Here is a 20191-nt window from a genome sequence, read left to right on the forward strand (position 1 = left end):
TGGGGCTGGACTTGGGCTTGACAATGAATTCCAAGGGCATGCTTTGGGACTCTGAGGGGCAATAGCAGACAGATTCATCCCCGAATCAGATGCAGAAGCTTTATGTAATGAGGGGTTCTTTGGGATAGCTCTGTGGCTGGTGCGCACTCAGGCTTAAGAATCTACAGGTAGAGAGGTTTTGTTTTGTTTTGTTTTGTTTTTTCCTCTTCCAAAGGTGTGTGTTTGGATAAAAGAGAAAATACTACATTTTCCTCAAAGAAATGTCCGGCTTACAGATCAACATGGAGCTTCCCTCCTGAAATGAAACTACTACAAGGAAGCAACTGGGCATGCACCCAGTAACCTGTGGAGTTACGGGCATGCCTCACATCCTGGAGTCATACTGCTGGCCTGTGTGTGGCACGGGAATTTCTGGGGAAGGCCCCCTCTTGGCAACAAGGTTGAAGCTTGTTTTTAGGGTTCTCCCTTTGTGGAAAACTCTTCTAGCCACCTACCTTGTTCTCCTTTCTTCTAGGACTTCTCGATTGGTATTTTGCCTTCCTAACTAAGGGGTGGTTGAATCAATGGAAAAAACATTTACTGAACCCACCGTTTGTCCAGCAAGCATGAACAATCCATTCAGATGACCCCTTATGCCTTGACTGCCGGAAAAACAAAGGCCAAATTTGTTGCTAAAATATCAGGAGCAGAACATTCTGTTCTGGAAACCATCAATTCCTTCTGATTCCTTCAGATGAAGACCATTTAAACTGATGAGAAACTGTATCCTTCTTTAAAGGTACCTTGAGTCATATCAAAAGTTAGTTGAGTACAAGATTAAATCAATTACATATTAATTTTCATGCTCTGGACAATGCTCTGCCAGTGGGTGGGGCCAACAAAGAACACACTCCCTGCATCATCCCTTCAATACACACATGTAGGAAGACAAGATGCACAAAGATGATGTATCTCAAGGTGGTTTGACCCTATGTGGTCAGAGCTGGAATCAAATGAAAGATAGTTCAGACTTTGTTCTTCTACCAGTCCTTTCAGTCAGAGCTTATCCTTGGGCCTAGCCAGATTTTCCTGCTGCAAGTTAGGGTTTCTCTTCTCTTAGTTGTCCGACAAAGGGGGAAGCTGCTGTCCAAAGAGGAAAGGTGATCTGCCCAAGGTCACAGAGGAAGTCACTGTATGAAAAGTACCAGAGAACCCATGCGATTGCTAGGATTTTAGAGAAGGGAGAGAGCCCTTTGCACAGAAGAGAATATGGCACCCACAATTCCAGTCGAGGTTCTTTCAAGGCTCCCAAGGAATCTTAACAGCAGAATCGAGGAGAGCTTTTTTTTTTTTTTTTGAGAAGGGAAGGTCTTCCTGGAACCCCTCAAATTGCTTGATGATGTAAGGCCACCTGAGTGGTTAGGCTGCAGTGCCCAGCGCTTTGTTTTCCATGAGAATGAAGGTTTCTGGGGCTTCACCCGTAGGAGACCAGAGCAGAGCAATGTGAGAGGACGTGTCGGTGGAGAAGGAGTGAATTTGGAGAGAGGCATTTTATACAGAAAGCAAGAGGTCCACTTGAGACAGAAGAATAGTTCAGGGAAGGAAGAAAGGGGCAAGATGCTTAAATATCCAAGGCCAGTAAATGGGAGCAGAGGGACATGAACTTTGCTCTTGATGCTTCTCTGGGTGTAGAGTGAACTCTTTCTGGAAAGCTTAGTTCCTCTCAGCTAAGACAATGATTGCATAACCTTTCATTTTCAGCCAACTAATGGGCTGCATTAATAGCTCTTTTTATTAGCTTTTTATGAGAGGATGATAGAGTCCTGGATCTTTAGTAGTTAGTCAAATTGTCAAGTTGCCCATAAACTAAGACAAATTAGAAGTGAGCATCCTCTCTCCTGAAGGAGTCAAACATGCCTAGTGATGATTTTTTCTGAGTGCTCAGACAGGAAGGAGGGTGGCTGAAGATACAGTGGAGGTGTGAAGATTATTCCCTAGAGCTTAGGCACTTTCAGTTCAACAGCCCCAGGGATGGAAGACTTATTCAATTCTGGACTCGGTAGCAAGAAGCCAAACGCAAAAGCCAGGAGTTATGATTTAATGAAACTTAATTAAGTATCATTCCCATTTGAGGAAGATTTTCTGGTCATTAATCTGCAATCTTCCTACTGCAACGGATTCCTCGCTGGGAGAAGGGGAGAAAATTTCTTCTTCCTTTTGAAGGAATGGAGGAAAGGATTTCAGGAATTTAATGCCCAGATTTCCCTTCAATGAGGGTGTCTTAGAAGCCCCATGACTTTAGGATAGAGTAGGGCTGGGATTTAGAGTTTAGTCAGAAGTGATATGCTGCTTTGAGCTGGTGGTTTCTAAATGAATTATATAATATAAGAGCTAACAGACCTTAGAGACCAATTAACCTAAGTGCTTCATTCTACAGATGAGAGTCAGAGAGGAAAATGCACCTGCCCACCTGCAGAGCAGAGCTGCTGATATCCACTGAAACCCTGGGTCTGCTGGTTCCCATTCCCTTCTTATCTTGGAACTTCCATGTTAAGAAAGGCCATACTCCTGGGCTGGGTGGCCCTACCAGGGAGGCACAGTTTCTTTCTTCTTTGGTAGTCCCCTCCTTCCATCCATCCCCTTTATTTCTAGAGCCTACTTATTCTCCTAAACTATCATCCATGCCAGATAGCAAGGCTTGAGTAGGGTATTTTGCATCCTTAGCAATGCACAAAGAAGGACAAGACCCAAGAGACTCCATCTATGGCTGGGGATGCCTAGTCTTTCCCAACACTTGCTGCAATGGCTTATCTTGAGTTAGAAAATGCTGGACACTCACAAGGGCTAAATCTTGCTCCTACTCGTTCTTGCCTCCCTTCCTTACTCTGCTCTTCCTCCATGTCATTTATGCATCCATGTTGGCGCTGGGCAGGTGAAACGTTGAATGATGGAGTTCATAGCCTTCTAACTCCAGAACAGGTCCAAAAGTGGTAGAAAGAAGCTGCTTTGATAGGACTCTATCTCTTGTCAGGAAAGTGGCCCCCGCTCTGTCCATTACCAGGAAGAGGACTTTGGCAACCCACCCTTTTTACAGAGAGAAACTGGAGGCATAAAGTAAGTAAGCGACTACCCAAGCTCGCTAAGCAAGTCAGGGGCAAACTTGGGAATAAGATCCGCATCTCCCAACTTGTGCTCTTTGTTCTCTCTCTCCAATGAACTTCACTTTTAAAAATCAATTATCAATGCACACTAGCAGGCAGAATTCCACATTAATGGAGTCTCCACTTGATAGATTTCTTCAGGTATTGTTATCTCTCATTTACTAGATTTTTGCAGCCATCTTTCCAAAAAGTTCAAGGCACATTATATACATTGACTCTTGCCATTGAAAGGATAATTGAAGGCAAGGAAGTTAAGTGGAAAGAACGGGTGATAAGAAAACACTGATTCATGCTTTTATTCGACAGGTATTTATGGAGGGCTTACTGTTTTTCAGCATCCAGTGCTGGCTGCTGAAGGAGATCTAAGAAAAATGCAAACCAGTATTTCCTCTCCATAGTCTTATCCTTAATTAAAACACACAGAAGGAAAGATCACTGGAGCCTTGAGTGGTCAGAAAGGGTTTCATTGATGAAAATAAACTTGAGGTAGACCTTGAAGGGTTAAGAAGTTTGGGGCTGGTATGAAGAGAACAGGGAAAGAAAGAAGGTTCAAGGCAAAAGGCAAGGTTGGGGTCAGAATAAGCATAACTTATTTCAGCTCTGACGGGAGGTAGTATTTGCCTTGGGAAAGGAATGGAGACGAAATTGAATAGGTAGGGCAGGGCTAGAGCATTGAATGCCATGACAAAGGGGGTTGTGAGCAGAAGTGGAAGGACTAAGCAATATTTAATTTAAAACTTCCAGCAAACTGAGATCAAAAGAAAAAAGAAAGAGCCATCTTAGCCCAGCCTACCCAGGATGAACAAAAGATGCAGGCACGCAGCAAAGAACATGACCCCGAGTCTTACAATAGCGACAACCCCAGCGCCTGGGGTGGTGGGTGAAGGACCCTCGGGCTCTCAGTGCACGCGGGCATCACAGAGGGAGAGAGGGAGGGCGCCCTAACGCGGTTGCCATTTTCCTGCATGTGTTTGAAATCTGGACTGACAAGACGAGTTGGATAATTTTGCTCAGTTACGTATTGAATTCTCCTCTCTGTGGTACAGGATCCCCTTGAAGCGTGACAGCTGCAATGACTTCCAGATGTTCGCCTCCTCTCTTCTAGCAGACTAGGGTGGATGTGGTAAACTCCACGATGGAAACCAAAAACCCAGCCAGATGTACCATGTCAATGTCAGCAACACACACATCTGGCTTCAATACCGGCAGCGATAACCAGAACAAATGGCTGTTATTCCCGCTGTATTCAGCTTGTCAGCATTCCCCGTTAAAAGGCGGTGGGGGCGGGGACGGACGGGCTTTGGGGAGCGCCGTGGCAAGGCTAGGCCCGGAAGGGGGTGCAGGTCCCAGCCCCGGCCGCGGCCTCTGAGCAGCCAGGGTAAATATTTGCTTTGCTGGCCTTGGACGTGGAGCCTCGGCCGCCACGGGAAGGCAGCGGCCAAGACGGCCTAGCTTTTCCTACCCTTGTGGAGGGTCCCTGGTGGGACGGGGGGGGGGGGGGGGGGGGGGGGGGGGGGGGGGGCAGCCTCCAGGAGGGCGGACCTCCACAGAGCGCGCCCCTGCAAGGAGCTGCCCTGCCCCGCCCGGGTGGCTCGCTCAGGGACCCCGACCAGGCCTCCCCGGCCTCCCTAGCCTCCTCGGGGCCTCCCAGGCTTGCCCGCCCTCCTGGGCGGGCTGGAGCTGGGCTCCTTCCTCTTGCAGTTGCTGTGGGCCGGGGTGGGGGGCCAGAGTGCTGACCTGGAGGGAGGTGAAAGTGAGCCCAACTGGGCCTGAGGCCCAGGCCAGGCCTAGCTCTGGTCTCCCCAGAGCCCTAGCAGAGGAGCCCGTGTTGCCTCGGTGTCTCTGCTGGCTGGATGGGCCCAGGGCCCACACCCTGAGCATCGCAGTCGGGTGATGTGGGAAACAAAGGCAGAAGAAAAATTATTAAATTTCCTTACTACTTATATCCCACTGACAAGTCCTTGAAACAGGCAGAGTGACATTCCTCTAGGAACTCTGCTGCCTCGATGTTAGTACTTTGCTAAGGGCAAAAGGCAATCTTAATCCACTCTCCAGGATCCTGTAAATCTACTTTAACATATAAAAATCCCTTTGGAAACTTCCTTTATCTCTACCGCCCACACCCCGAAGATACATGTTGGCAATCATCCCCCAAGCATATGACCCACTGATATACATCTGAAGGGTTCTCACGGAGACGGTTTTATTAGGCAGTAATAAATGACCTTTTCCTAACAACAGCTAGCCCCTCAAGGTCCTGGAATCCTTGCTTCCAAAATTCCTTTGAGACTTACCCTATCCCTACCTGCTCCCAACTTGGAAGTATACAATGGGCCACTGCTCGTTACCCTGGTGCCGCTCTTCCTGCCCACGGGTCCTATCCCCAGGCTTTCATAAAACCACTTTTTCACCAAAGACTTCTCAAAAATTCTTTCTTGGCCGTGGGCTTTGAACCCTAACATCTTTCCTCCATCAGCAGGGATGGGAGTGGAGCCCAGGGCTGCTCTGGGAGGGAAGCTGTGACCTGAGATCTGGGCAACCATGGGCCCTCTCACCACAGCTTGACTCAGCTTTCTCCCCTCCTAGCCTCTGTCTCTCTCTCCTCCTGAATTGGTGAACTGGGCTCACCACAGTGATGGTGCAGTAGTAAATCTCAGTGTTATTATTTCTATGATCACATTTTCTGAATGAAAAAAATTGGGCAAATGGATGTTTCTGAAAACAGGAGACAGTTCGGAATCTGGACTTCCTGGGAAGGAGGGTACCTGTGTCTCTACGCAGTCGGGGAGGAGCTATCCCTGGTATGCTTCTGAGCTGCTTCTCTCTACCCATGCTTTTGGGTTTCGTTCCTGGTTCCGATGCCAGCCAGCCAGGAGATGTGAGATATATCCTGGTTTTCTTCTCTATCAATTGGGTGGTTTTATTTTTTTTTCACAGAGTTTCTGTGACTCTTAACTGAGACAGTATTTACAAGCAAAAGTCAACTATGTGTCCCACTATTAACTAGTTGTGTAATTATATGTTAACTCGCTTCATTTCCCTGAACCTCAATTTCATTTCCTAAAAAAACTAGCTTGGGGAAATGGAAAATGAAAAGTAGCTCTGAAAGGTATGATGTACTATACATATGCAGGATTTGCTATATGTTAATTTTTCACAACAGAAAAAGCTGAGGCTCAGAGAAATTAAGTGACTTGCCCCAAGGCCACAAAGTAGATAAACAAGTGAAGTTTTATTACTGATTTTTGTTTGGCTTAGGTTGACACATAATTAGGTTTTAATCAGTCATCTCAGTATGGCTTTGCAGTTCATCGTTCCTTCTACCTTCAGTTTTAAGGCCGGAGCTGTTTATTTCAGCTGATGAAGGAGTCTTGAGTTAGCCCAGGTCAAAACAGCTCTGCATGAAGTGCTAACTCAGTAGCTTCCCTGGATTCAACCCACAGAACTTCCACGGACAAACGTTCAGGAGTGATGTCTCTGCCCAGTCTCATTCGCTCTCTTCCCCACTCATTCTCTGTGGCTCTCTTACTTTTGGCTTGTAATTTCTCCAAGAATACCATCCTTTTCTTTCCACTTCTTGTGGAAATTTCTCTCTCTCTTTTTGTATAATTTCCCCAGTTGCTTCTCTTGCATAATTACCCACTCGGGTTCTCTTGACCTTCTCTTCTGGGTCTCACTCCATTCTCTAAGTTTACTTAGCCAGGCACATTCTTTCTGTCATCTCTCTTTTTAAAAAATTTATTTTGGTCAAAGTGATGTTTACTTTATTTTATTTTAAAGATTTATTTATTTATTTTAGAGAGACAGTGAGAGAGAGAGAGAGAGTAGGGGCAGGGGCAGAAGGAGAAAATCTTCAAGCAGACCCTACCGCTGAGCAATTCCTTGACACTCCCAGTTACTCCCTGACTGGAAGCAATCACTATAAATGCTTATCTGTTTTATCTTGGTATTTATGTCCTTATTTATTTTTATTTATTTATTTTTTAAAGATTATTTATTTATTTATTTGACAGAGAGAGAGACATGAGAGAGGGAACACAAACAGGGGGAGTGGGAGAGGGAGAAGCAGGCTTCCCGTGGAGCAGGGAGCCCGACACGGGTCTCGAAGCGAGGCTTGATCCCAGCACCCTGGGATCATGACCTGAGCCGAAGGCAGACACTTAATGACTGAGCCACCCAGGCACCCCATATGTCCTTATTTATTTATTTATTTATTTTATTTTATTTTTAGATTTTATTTGTTTATCTGACAGAGACACAGCGAGAGAGGGAACACAAGCAGGGGGAGTGGGAGAGGGAGAAGCAGGCTTCCCGCGGAGCAGGGAGCCCGATGTGGGCGGGGCTCGATCCCAGGACCCCGGGATCATGACCTGAACCGAAGGCAGACGCTTAATGACTGAGCCACCCAGGCACCCCTGTCCTTATTTATTAATAACATGCTTATCCTGTATTTCTCTGTCTATTGATTTTACGTATTGTCTTTTGACTTCCTACCACAGAAAGTGAGACTATATAACGTAATAATAACTGATGCACTCTGGACAGAAATTACCTGAATTTAAAGCCCAAGTCCAATTCTTACTAACTGTGTGATCTTATGCAAGTCGCTTAACTGCTATGTGCCTCAGTTTCCTCATGTGTAAGATGGATGATAATAGAACCTACTTCATAGAGTGATTAAAGAGTAAAAGTTGAATATATAATGAGCTTAGAATAATTTCTGACACACAGTATAATATACACAGCTGTATGTTTATCATCATTAAATGTTTATCATCATTAAATTGGTCTGCATACACTTTCCCTCTGCTCATTTTCCCAATATAGTTACATCACCATTTTGGTTAAATCAATATTAAGTATTTACATTATGACTATGTAAATATTATTCCCAGCTAAGCCACATAGAATCCTATAATTATGTTTCCTTCCTCATTCGCCTTTTGTTTTCCCTGGAATTAATACTTTTCTTTTTTTTTTTTTTGTATTCTGTTTAGTTTTTTATGTACCTATTATTAATTTATTGGCAAAAATCTCCTGTCAATACATTCAAATACAGGTATTCTCTTGGTTTCATTATTTTCCTTGGCAACTCTCCTGGAACTTCTGCAGCGTTCCTCTTTCCAACTGGACTGGTTGCTCTGTGGCCTGACTCACAGTTCTAGTCTGTGAGTGGAACATTCTGGGATGTCCTTTCAACATCATCCTGGAATCTATCTTTGCTGCTTTTCAGTATTGGAGTTCATGTTGCCTGGATTATATGTATGGTAGAAACTGCTGGTTATCCTCTCAAATTCATTCTTTCCTTCTTCCATAGTAATAGAATTGTAGCTAATATGGGACTGCCCAGCTGAAGACTACATTTCCCAACTCACCTTTGAAGCTAAGTGTTACCACATGATCAGGTTTTGCCAAGTGAATGCAAGTGGAAGCAATATACACCATTTCCTGGTCTTCCCATAAAAACCTCCACACCTTTTCCCTCAGGTGACCTGGAACACGGAAGTAGCTGCAGTCAAACTTTGATGATACAGAAAAGGATAATGCCCTAAAATAGTTTTAAAACTTTATCAAAATTACCTGGAAGGCCTGTTAAAAGAGATTTTCGGGCTCTACCCCTAGAGTTTCTGATCCATTAGACCTGGTGTTGGGACTGAGAATTGGCATTTCTTTTTTTTTTTTTTTAAGATTTATTTATTTATTTGAGAGAGAGAGTACATGAGAGGGGGGAGGGTCAGAGGGAGAAGCAGGCTCCTTTGCTGAGCAGGGAGCCCGATCCCGATGTGGGACTCGATCCTGGGACTCCGGGATCATGACCTGAGCCGAAGGCAGTCGCTTAACCAACTGAGCCACCCAGGGACCCGAGAATTGGCATTTCTAACGAGTCCTCAAATGATGCTAGTCAGGAGATTACACTTCAAGAACCATTGTTCCGAGGGGTGGCACAGAAACAAGACAGAAGGAATCTGGTTCCTCGAATGACCAAATGGAGCAGAGTTGCCCTGCAGACCTGGAATGTTTACCTTAGACTCTTACGTGAGAGGAAAAAATAAGCTTATGTCTTCATTAGCCACTAAATTATTTACGGATTTCCACATTACGGCAGTCAGCTTTTTTTTTTTAAGAGAAGGGAGGGGCAGAGGGAGACGGAAAGAGAATCTTTTTTTTTTCAAATTGCATTTGTTTATTTATTTATTTATTTTTACATTCTTAAGGAGGCTCCACACCCAGCACAGAGCCCAACACAGGGCTTGATATCTTGACCCTGAGATAATGACCTGAGCTGAAATCAAGTCAAAGGCTTAACCGACTGAGCCACCCAGGTGCCCCAGCAGTCAGCTTTTTCATTGCCATTTCTTCTCCTTTTCTTTACTCTCCTAGTTTTAGCAAAGCACATCCACCAGTAGCTTCCTGAGCAAAGAAGATACATTTCTTGAGATTTCACATGTCTGAAACTGTTGTTAAAAGTACACTTTATGTATCATTTGGCTGGGTATAGAATTATGGTTTAAAATCATTCCCTCAGAATTTCTGCATTGTTTTCAATTGTTCTTCTGAGTCTCAGTCTTTTTAAGTGACTCGTTTTTCTTTTTAGATTTCTTTTTAGAAACTTTTATGTTCTTTTTATTTGTGATGAAATGAAATTTCAGAATGATGTATGCTGGGTATGCCTTTTCTTATTCACTGTATTATGTGTCACTCTCCTTTAGGTCGGACCCAGTATTATTAATTCCTGAGTGATTTCCTCCCATCTGTTTTCTTGGTTCTCTTTCTAGAAACTCTGTCTCAAAATTTCCTAACCTTTACACCTTCTATAACTTGTTGTTGTTGTTCCACTTTCTGGGAGATGTCTTCAACTTTATCTTTCAAAAGAAAATTTGATATTTTTTCTCATATTTAATGATTCAGAGCATTTTCCTGCTTTCTAATTTTTTTATAGCCTCTTATTCTTATCTCATGTATGTAATGTTATCTCTTTTTCAGAGATTTTCTTCTGCTTCCTGCCCTGTGTTTTCTGAGTTCCTCATTTTGGATAGTTTTGTTTTGGTGTGTTTCATGTTAGTGGCTTTTGTCAGATGTCTAGTGATCCTTTTCTGCATGGGGCAGGGGCAGAGGGGGGCCCTTGTCAGTTGTTGAACTTCACCATAGTTTATTCAGAGAACTGACCTCTTTGGGGTCCTTTCCTAGTCTTTTCTCTTGGATCTATAAATTGCTTGTAGAAGAATTCTCCAATCCCCTCTCTGGGTTTGGGAGAGGGATAGAGTGTGTGAGCTTGGCTGCCAGCACTCTGGGAATGGAAATTGAAAGGGGTCTGAGAGTCTTACCATTCAGTTGGTATGTCAACTTTCACTGAAATGCCTCACTGTTACCCCCTCACGACCCCCCCCACACACACACAGTGTCTGATGTACCTGATCCAGACCTATCTGGCTCAGCCTCTTTAGAGGGTAAATCTTCTGTCTCCTTTCAGGGTCAAGGCAGGACCTGGAGGGTCTAGCTGCTTCTTGTAAAGCCAGTCATAGATTTAAGTCATGGCATGGATTTTCATTTCCTATGATCTACTAAGTCAGTTATCACTCATCTGGTCTGCTTTTCAGTTCTCAAAATTTTTACCACATCTTTTGGCTGTTGTCATCTCCTCTTCCATTCTCTTTTTCATTATGGGTTTAAGCTATTCTTTTAGTTATTTATTGTCACTTTAGTGGGTTTCAGAAGAGAGCAGAAATAATAAACATCTGCCCATCTTTTCCTTGAAGCTTCTATTCTTCTAGTAAAAATGAAAACATCACAATATCTTAATCACCCAAATTATATTAGTAATTGTATTAATATGGTAGAATTGTATTTTTTTTCCTTGCCCTATTTTCTGTAATGTGTTTATATTCTTTTTAGAATGTTTTAATTGCATTTCTTTTGATTCAGTGGTTCTAGTTCTGGGAATTCATCCTAAGGCAACAACCAAAAATGTGTATAAGAAAGCTCTACAGGGTGGTTCCTCACTGGATATTTATAATGTCAAATACTGGAGACACCTGGGTGGCTCAGTTGGTTAAGCATCTGCCTTCGGCTCAGGTCATGATCCCAGGGTCCTGAGATCAAGTTCCATATTGGGCTCCTTGCTCAGTGGGGAGCCTGCTTCTCTCTCTGCCTGCTGCTCCCCCTGCTTGTGCTCTGTCTCTTTGACAAATAAATAAATAAAATCTTTTTTGTTTCCATTTGAGAGTAGTCATTTATTAACTGAGGAGATTACAAAAATAATCATGGTAGATACCTTAGTTCATCCTTCTAATAAGCCTATTGATCTGGTATTCCCTATTACCAGCATCTCCACCTTCTACAAAGTGGGTGGTCTTTTTCTTCATTCCCCCCAGTGGAGAAGATAATTTGAAGGGCCATAAAAAGTTGTTTGCTTCTTTGAAACATTTTCCAACAGTATAGATCTCATGAATCAGATCTTCTTTGCAGATGATGCCATATTTACCAAGAGATCAGGCAGTCAATGTGTTATCTGTCAGGGCAAATCGCTTCTTGTTGATTTTGCCATAACCACACTTGTAGATCAATTCATTCACCAACTTCAGGTTTGGGTACCCCCATGCTATATACGGTTCCACAATCCTTAGCATGCTAACTGAAGCCTTGTTGAGCTTAACAAAGGTGCCATTGAAGATCTGGCAAAGGCAAAGAAGCTGCAACACCTTTCGAACCTTTGGGCTCACACCATTGATACCTCTGATCCTGATGACAAATGTCAATTTGGGTTCCGCAGGTACATAGAAGTTGCCAGCTTTTCTTGTCATCCTCGCTATTCGAATCTTAGTTCTGTACATCTGCCTATATTCCTTGTGGTAATGCTTAGCTTTTTCATAGATAAGCTTCCTTCTTGCCTTTCGAAGCATCTTTTGAGCAAACCTCTTCCTCAGACACTTGATCTTCAACTTTGCGAAATTCCTTCGCTTCTTCTTAAGGGTTTCTGGCACAGCAGGAACCTTCTTTTTCTTCTCTTCTGCACCCTCCATGGTTCCAGCTGGAAAAGAGGAATAAAGTCTTTTTTTAAAGAAAAGTAACAGCCGTTAAAAATGTTGTTTTGGGAGGCTAATGATGTGTTAAAATGTTCATAATGCACTGTAAATTAAAAAAAATCACCAAAATAGTATGGGAAGTATGTCCCTTTTTAAAAAAGAGTGTGTCATAGCTGGTGAATCTTGTTTTTCCTATGTATATTGTGAAAAATGATTTATAGAGTCAAAGGACATCCGTAAACAGATTCGAAAGTTATTGAAATTTATAAATAATTTGATTGTGTATTACATTTTATGGCTATACCTAAACACACTGAAAAATGGAGGGTCTAAGAAATAAATGCTTGAGGGCGCCTGGGTGGCTCAGTTGGTTAAACGACTGCCTTCAGCTCAGGTCTTGATCCTGGAGTCCTGGGATCGAGTCCCACATCAGGCTCCCTGCTCAGCAGGGAGTCTGCTTCTCCCTCTGACCCTCTTCCCTCTCGTGCTCTCTGTCTCTCATTCTCTCTCTCTCAAATAAATAAATAAAATCTTAAAAAAAAGAAATAAATGCTTGAAACTCCATACACATACACATGCACATAAAGAGTGGAGTGTGTGTGACTATATGTATACAGAAATAATATGGTAATGATATATGTATATATGCTAATGCTTATATTAATAGCATTATTGAGCATTTACTACTTGGTAATATTCTGAGCCCCTTATGTGGATTGCCTTAATTCATTCTCACAACAATTACATAAGGTTAATGCTATTATTATTTTCATTTTACAGGTGAAAAAACTGAGGCCTCGATAGTTAATGTAATTGACCAGAGGCACAGAGAGCCATGATTCACACTCACACCAGGCCTGCTGACCTCAAAGTCTGTCTGCTTAATCAAAATCATTATATGCCAAAATATTAAAAGGTCGGTGGCATTTCAAATGACTTTATTTTCTTTGTGTGCTTGGGGAATGAAGAAGAGGGTAAAGAGTTAAGAAGGGATTTGAAGAGGTAGACCTTTGTTGCAATGTTTTCTTTGCAATTCATCAGTGGAAAACTGTCCCTTTCCCCATGTATTAGTTTCTGTTTTGGAGGTCTGAGATTTAAAAAGTTTGTCTCTAATACATGTTTAGGGATAGTAATTTGTTGGTGCTTGTCACTTATCATTAGATGATAAATTGCTTCAGGGCACAAGCCACCTACTTTAAGTCAGATATCATTAGAAACCAAACCCTGAAGTGCAAATTGAAACCACAAAGAAATGTCATCTCACACCTGTTAGAATGGCCATCCTCAAGAAGACAAGAGATAAGTGATGTAAGGATGTGGGGCAAAGGGAACCCTTCTGCACTAGTGGTGGGAATGTAAATTGGTACAACCACTGTGGAAAATAGCACAGAGTTTCCTCAAAAAATTAAAAATAGGACTACCCTATGATCCAGTAATTCCACTTCTGGGTATAAGTCCAAAGGAAATGAAATCACTATCTTGAAGAAATTTCTGTACCCCCTATTCACTGCAGCATTATGCACAATAGCCAACCTATGTTGGAAGCAACCTAAGAATCCATGATGAATGGATAAAGAATGTGTGATATTGTGAATGTGCGATAATGGAATATTATTCAGTCCTAAAAAATAGGAGAGCCTGTTATTTGTGACATCATGGGTGGACCTTGAGGGCATGATGCCAAATGAAAGGAATCAGACAGAGAAAGATACACACAGCATAATCTCACTCACATGCAGAGTCTAAAAAAGCCAAACTCACAGAAGCAGAGAGTAGAATGGTGGTTGTCAGAGGCTGAAGGGTGAGGGAAGTGAGGAGATGTTGGTCAAGGGAAATTTTCAGTTACACGATAAATACATTCTGGGGATCTAAGGTACCGCGTGGTGACTATGCTTCATAGTACTGTGCTGTTTATTGAAAGTTGTTCTGACAGTAGAGCTTTTAATGTTCTCACCATAACAACAACACCAAAGTGGCCATGATGGAATGTGAAGGCTGTGGTAACTAACCTTATTGTGGTAAACATTTCACAATGTATTGTGTTTCAAACCATCACACTGTACACCTTCAACTTACATGATGTGATATGTCAATTATATCTCAATAAAATCAGAAAAAGAGAAAGAAGAAACCAAATGCTGTCACAAGAAATCCAAGCAGCAAAAAGACAAGCAAGTGCCATTTATTTTGAGCAATGTTCTGTTGCCTTAAGTTCCAGAATAGTAGAATTTGCCCCCCCCTTTTTTTTGCTTGTGTTTTTCCATCATACCTAGTGCAGAGTGGTTTGTAGGCTCTCAATAAAGGCTGTTGGTCTGCTGACTAGTTGTCCCAGGCAGTTATCCGAGAAACCTATCGCTGCCCCTCCTTGAGGTGTGTGCACCTACCGCCTAGGACGCAAGGAGCTAGGTTTACTGCCTTTGTTGTGCTATAGTCAAGGACAGGTGCACTTGGGGTATTTGTGGGATGCGTGTGCCTGTCATCCTCCCTGCAAAAACTGTGGGTCCCAGCTGAACGTGATTAACGGTTCATCCTGATGTATGGAGCCCCCACCCCCACCCCCACCCCCACCACTCCCATTCTCACCCGTGCTGCTTGAACTACATCATTAAAATGCAGCAGGTGTTCAATATTGTTTTGCTATAAAACTAAATGGGCTTAAAGCATTCAGAGATAATGCATTCCCATATCAGAGTATTTATGAAGGAGTAAAGATATTCTGGTTTGGCCCCGGTCCCGATGTATGCTCTTCTCCAGACCTCACACATTAAAAACTGTGTGTTTTTCCTTTCTTGCTTTTTCTTTTTTTAAATGTCCCTTCTGCAATGTTTGGCTCTGATTAATATCCTTGTGCTCTCTGAGCCCCCGAAAGTGGTTTAGTTTTGCTAGGACACTTTAACAATATCGTGATTTACGGAGCAATTCATTGGAGCCAGGGGGCAATGTAATATAACAAAGCATTTTTCACAGGCTTTCTCCCAGCGTTACCACAAATGCAAAACCACTGAGAGGAGAAGCTGAGGTGCAGACAACACAGGAACTAAGGTGAATTCACTGAAAGAACAAAAAGGCAGTGGTTTCCAAAGGCCATTTTGAATAATGAAACATTTAGTAGGGACCCATTAACCCCAGGTAAACCCAAGGCAAGTGAAAAGCAGGTGGTGGGGGGTTCTCCTCACTGTGATTCCAATCTGAGACACTGGTGTTGCCACTTAGCGATGTCAACTGCAGGGCGCATTCAGTTGGCACCACTGCATATATCTCACTAGCTCGGGCAGAATATAGCTTCCTTTCCAAATCACCAACTGTCGTAATGATCTAGTGCTAAGGAGCAGACTAGAATCAGATCCATAGGATTCACTGGTGTGTGCTGATGACATTGTGTGAGGCAAGTGGCCCTTCTGCTCGGCCTCCCGTTTCAGAGCCATGTCACAAATCAAGGAGAGATTTAAAAGGAAGTTCTGCCAGTTAGTGTCCATTTCCTCTGGAAGTGTTAGTGCCTGCCTGGCAAACTGCACATAACCAGCCCAGGCTGTGCAGAAATGAGGCTTCCAACAGCCTCATGAGTTATTGGAGAGATCGGTGCGGGAGAGACGTGATCATTAGCCCCAGCTCGAGGCAGCTGGCAGCCTCTGAGCCTCGGACTAAGAGCCAGGCTTCCTCCTCCAGCTGGGATGAGCAGCTGCCTATGGAGTTCTGCTCTGGACTTGACTGATGACTCATCTGACCAAGTGTTTTCCTTGCTGACTCCTCAACTTCCCAGACTATAAAAAGGAGGCTTTGAGAAGGGCATCCGAATCAATCAGTACATTGAATAACTCTTGATTAAACAGCTCCCATGTGTCCTGCATCGGGCTTGCTGCCACGGCTGTTTACAAATAAAAAGAAGACCTATGTTCCCTTCTCGTAAGGAGCCTATGATTGAATTGAAGAAACCATCTAAGTACACATGAAATAATCGGGACAATGATGAACTGTGCTGAGCTGTACAATGTTAAATCTAGATGCACGTCTGAGTCTAGAAGTCTAGAGGACTGCTGTTGTTAAGGCGGAATGGGGTGGAAACGCTGGAGGTCAAAATGCAGGCAACAACATTCACACGCTTTCCTACACTGTAATAAGGTGGCAAAAACCAAATGAAGAGGAGGTATCATGGGTGGAGCTATCTTTCCTTCCGGCTGTTTAACAGGTGCACTATGGGATGGAGTGTTCACCAGAACTTTCAGCGTGGTAGCCATCCTCCGAGGCCACCCCAGTGACCCCCGGCTTCTGACATTTACTCTTGGGTGGTTCTGTCCATTGTACCAGGATTGGTCTGTGTGACCAATAGAATATGGCAGTCACAATGATATGCCACTTCTGAGATTAGAGTTTAAAAGACACTGTGGCTTCCTTTTGCACTTGTGATCTCTCTCTCTGTCTCTGTCATGTGTACTGGGCAAAGCCAGCTTCCATGTCGTGAACAGCCCTATGGAGAGGTCCATATGGCAAGGAACTGACATTTCTTTTTTATCCTACAGATTTATTCCTACATGTAGGTAATAACAAGTTCATAAGGTTATATATCATAGCATTGCTTTAATATCAAAAGACTGAAAACAATCCAGACATCTATCAATAAGGGATTATTGAAGTAAATTATAGCATATCTGTATAGCGGAATATGATACAGCCATAAAAAATGAAGATACTCTTTATGCACATACTTTGAAAGATCTCCAAGATATTTTGTTAAATGACAAAAATTAAGGTACGGCAAATTGAGTAACAATAGAGGACAGAAAGAACACTTACATTAGATATGTATGTATTTGCTTATGCGTGTGTCATATATACATGTCCAGGAGGATATGTAAGAAATTGTTAATATACAGTCCCTTGGTGGAGAGAAATTGGGTGTCTGGGGGAGAGGTGGGAGAGAGAATTTTTCTTTTTTTACTTGGTACCCCTTTTGTTCTTTATGGAAATGTACTACCAATCCAAATTAGCAAATAAAAACATTTTTAATAAGAGGAGTACTCTGACACGGAATTGACACTTTCTACAAAGAGCCATATGAATGAGCTTGGAAGTGGATCCTCCAGCCTCATTTGAGTCTTCAGATGACTGTAGGCCCTGTCAATGGTTTGACTGCAACCTCACAAGAGACATTGAGCCAGAACCACCCAGCTAAGCTGTTCCAGCATTCCTGACCCACAGAAACTACGTGGGAAAAAAAACATATATTTACTGTTTTAAGCCACTATCATTGAGCACTATCACTTTCTGGGCCAACCCCAACTCTACTCGTCTTCAGCTCAGGCGGTGCTTTGTTCAGACTCAGTAGAACCAGGACATCTAATTGCACTGCTCTTCTTCCTGGGACCAAATTTGTACCAGCTCTTTCAAATTCAAGGCTGTCAAAATTTCTCCCAATTGAGCACCTGGGTGGCTCAGTTGGTTAAGCGACTGCCTTCGGCTCAGGTCATGATCCTGGAGTCTCTGGATCGAGTCCCGCATCGGGCTCCCTGCCTAGCAGGGAGTCTGCTTCTCCCTCTGACCCTCCCCCCATTTCATGTGCTTTCTCTCTCTCTCATTCTCTCTTTCTCAAATAAACAAATAAAATCTTTTAAAAAAATAGCAAAATTTCTCCCAATTATTGAATCAGCCTCTGCCACTGCTCTGGGTTTCCAGGAGCAGCCAAAGAGTCCCCTGGCTGCAGTTACACCAAACAGTGTCACTGAGTAAGTACTGTACGAGCTCGAGTCTTCAGCCTGCGGATCACACATGACTTGCAGTCTTCCATGTGGCCTGTGAAAGCCACAGCTGGGCAAAAATCTGCAAAGGAACAGCATCCCCCACCCCACCCCCAGTCTCCACAGTAGTGGACATGAGAGCATGTGATGCTCATCCAGAGACATTTCAGTGGCTTCTGCAGTTCAGAGAATAGTCTGAATCAGGAATCATGAAGCTGCCCAGACATTATGGTGAAATCCTGTTGTAGGCAAAGCACTTAATGAACCCACTGTTTTCTCTTGGCCAAAGCTGAGAGCTGATGATGTCTCTGGGTGGCTGGACTATGTCAGGGCTTGTCATACTGTTGGGAGGATAGCAAAAACCAAGCTGGGAAAGCCCAGTAGACCACAGCGGGGGAGGGAGAAGAGCAATGGTTCAGTATCACAGACACTTTGCTTGATGGCAGTTATTGCCTTCTAGCATTCTCTGTCTTGGCTAGTGACAGGAGTACTTACTCAGTTTTCTAAAGCCATGGGAGAGAATTGTTTTGAAGCACCCACACATCTCCATCCCCTTGTCCAGCCATCCTGTCTCGCAGAGGACCTCCTAATTGTCCAGCTCTTCTCCTAGTCTCCATTCCCAGTGCACTTGCCTTGGTTTGGGCCTTTGTCATTTCTTGTCTGGATTATCATAGTCGCCTTATACCTGGTGATCAGAATTCTCTCTCCAAGATAACTTTCCAAGAGTTTTCTATCCAAAGACCTGCTGGTGTAATACCTCTGCTCAAAAACATTCAGCATCTGTCGTCTACAGGATGTAATCTAAACTCCAGAGCATGAGAAGGGGGCAGAGTTCTAGTTCCATTACTGAAAAATTGAAATAGCTCAAAATAGGCACACATAGTACAAGGAGCTTGGCTTGAATTCACTTCCACCACTTATCAAGGTTTCTAAGGCTCAATTACCTCTTTTGTAGAATGAGATAATAAGACTTGCCTGCTGCAGAGTCTGGCACACAGTAGGCATGCCACAAATAATTGCTGAATGAGAGTGTGTATTCTCTATAAACATGTAATTATCTCTCGTGTGTGGTAGTGGTGTTGGAGAGAGTGAATTGATGTATTAAATTGCCCTCTTTCTTTTTTTTAAGATTTTATTTATTTATCTGAGAGCAAGCAAGAGAGAGAGCACAAGCAGGTGGAGGAGCAGAGGGAGAGGGAGAAGCAGACTCCCCGCTGAGCAGGGAGCCCGATGCGGGGCTCGACCCCAGGACCCTGGGATCATTACCTGAGCCGAAGGCAGATGCCCAACTGACTGAGCCACCCAGGCTCCCCGAATTGCCCTCTTTCTTAACTGTAACCATCTGCCTGTCAGTGCGTGTGCACATGTGTGTGTCACTACCAGTTACTGAACAACTTCTTATAGACTCTGACCTCCATCTTTCCATCCATATTCAAGCACGGCACTCATTCTTCCATCTTGTCCTTGATTGATTTGCTTTCTCTTCATAAGGTAGTATTTTCTTCCTGCTCCTTGTGAGCTATTTTTAGTCTCTTTGTTTTTTTTTTTTTTTTCCTCTAGATGTTTACCAAAATCCTTGTGAAAAGGAAGCCTATCCTCCTGGGTATTGGTCAGGCCTCTCTACACTTCTCTTCTTACAACATTAGTAAACACACTCTTTGTGCCCTCGTGATTTGATAGAAATATCCTGGATCCATCCCTACAGGTCATTTTTTAGATCTTTCTCTCTCAGCAAGTAAGTATTCCACATCTTTTGTTGGTCACGAGTCAAACAAAAGCCATTTGCAAAGCCTTGGGTGAATAGAACCTCTCCTCTGACTCTAGAAATCCCAAGACCAAGAGCAGAAAAAATTATGTGAAGACAGCCCCACCTAAGATAAATTTCATGTCTGCAAAATCACAGAAAGCAGAAGAAAATAAACTAATGTATGTAAGTAAGTTCCTGGCACAGAAGAAGTATTAAGAACTCCACTTCCCACTTTATTCCTTTCATATTTATGTCAGACAATGTTTTTGGGTTGCAAACAATAAGACCAACTATAGCTAATTCAAGGAAATGGGAATGAATTAAAGAGATTTTGCCCAGGCACTATGCAGGAATGAATGCTCTCTAAACCTTTTTTTTTTTTCCTGCTGTTTTTCTCCATTCTATCTTCAAAGTTCCAGGAGAAAGAATTTTGGTATTTCTAGCATGGTCTAGAAATAACACCCTAATAACACCTTGGGTGTTACTAGGAGTGGCGAATGGATGCTGGATGGTAGGAGGTCGACATACATGTGCTAAAATGACATGTAA

At 43.2% G+C, this 20191-nt stretch overlaps 1 pseudogene; it reads right to left on the reverse strand.

Annotated features, from left to right (window-relative positions):
- Positions 1–11413: 11413 nt before the first annotated feature.
- Positions 11414–12163, reverse strand: LOC112834573 (large ribosomal subunit protein uL30 pseudogene; annotated as a pseudogene).
- Between the last annotated feature and the right edge of the window lie 8028 nt (positions 12164–20191).

The sequence above is a fragment of the Callorhinus ursinus genome, unplaced genomic scaffold, assembly GCF_003265705.2.
Source record: "Callorhinus ursinus isolate GAN/ISIS: 27379988/994484 unplaced genomic scaffold, GSC_fseal_2.0 scaffold17, whole genome shotgun sequence".
In the NCBI taxonomy this organism is placed as follows: Eukaryota; Metazoa; Chordata; class Mammalia; order Carnivora; family Otariidae; genus Callorhinus; species Callorhinus ursinus.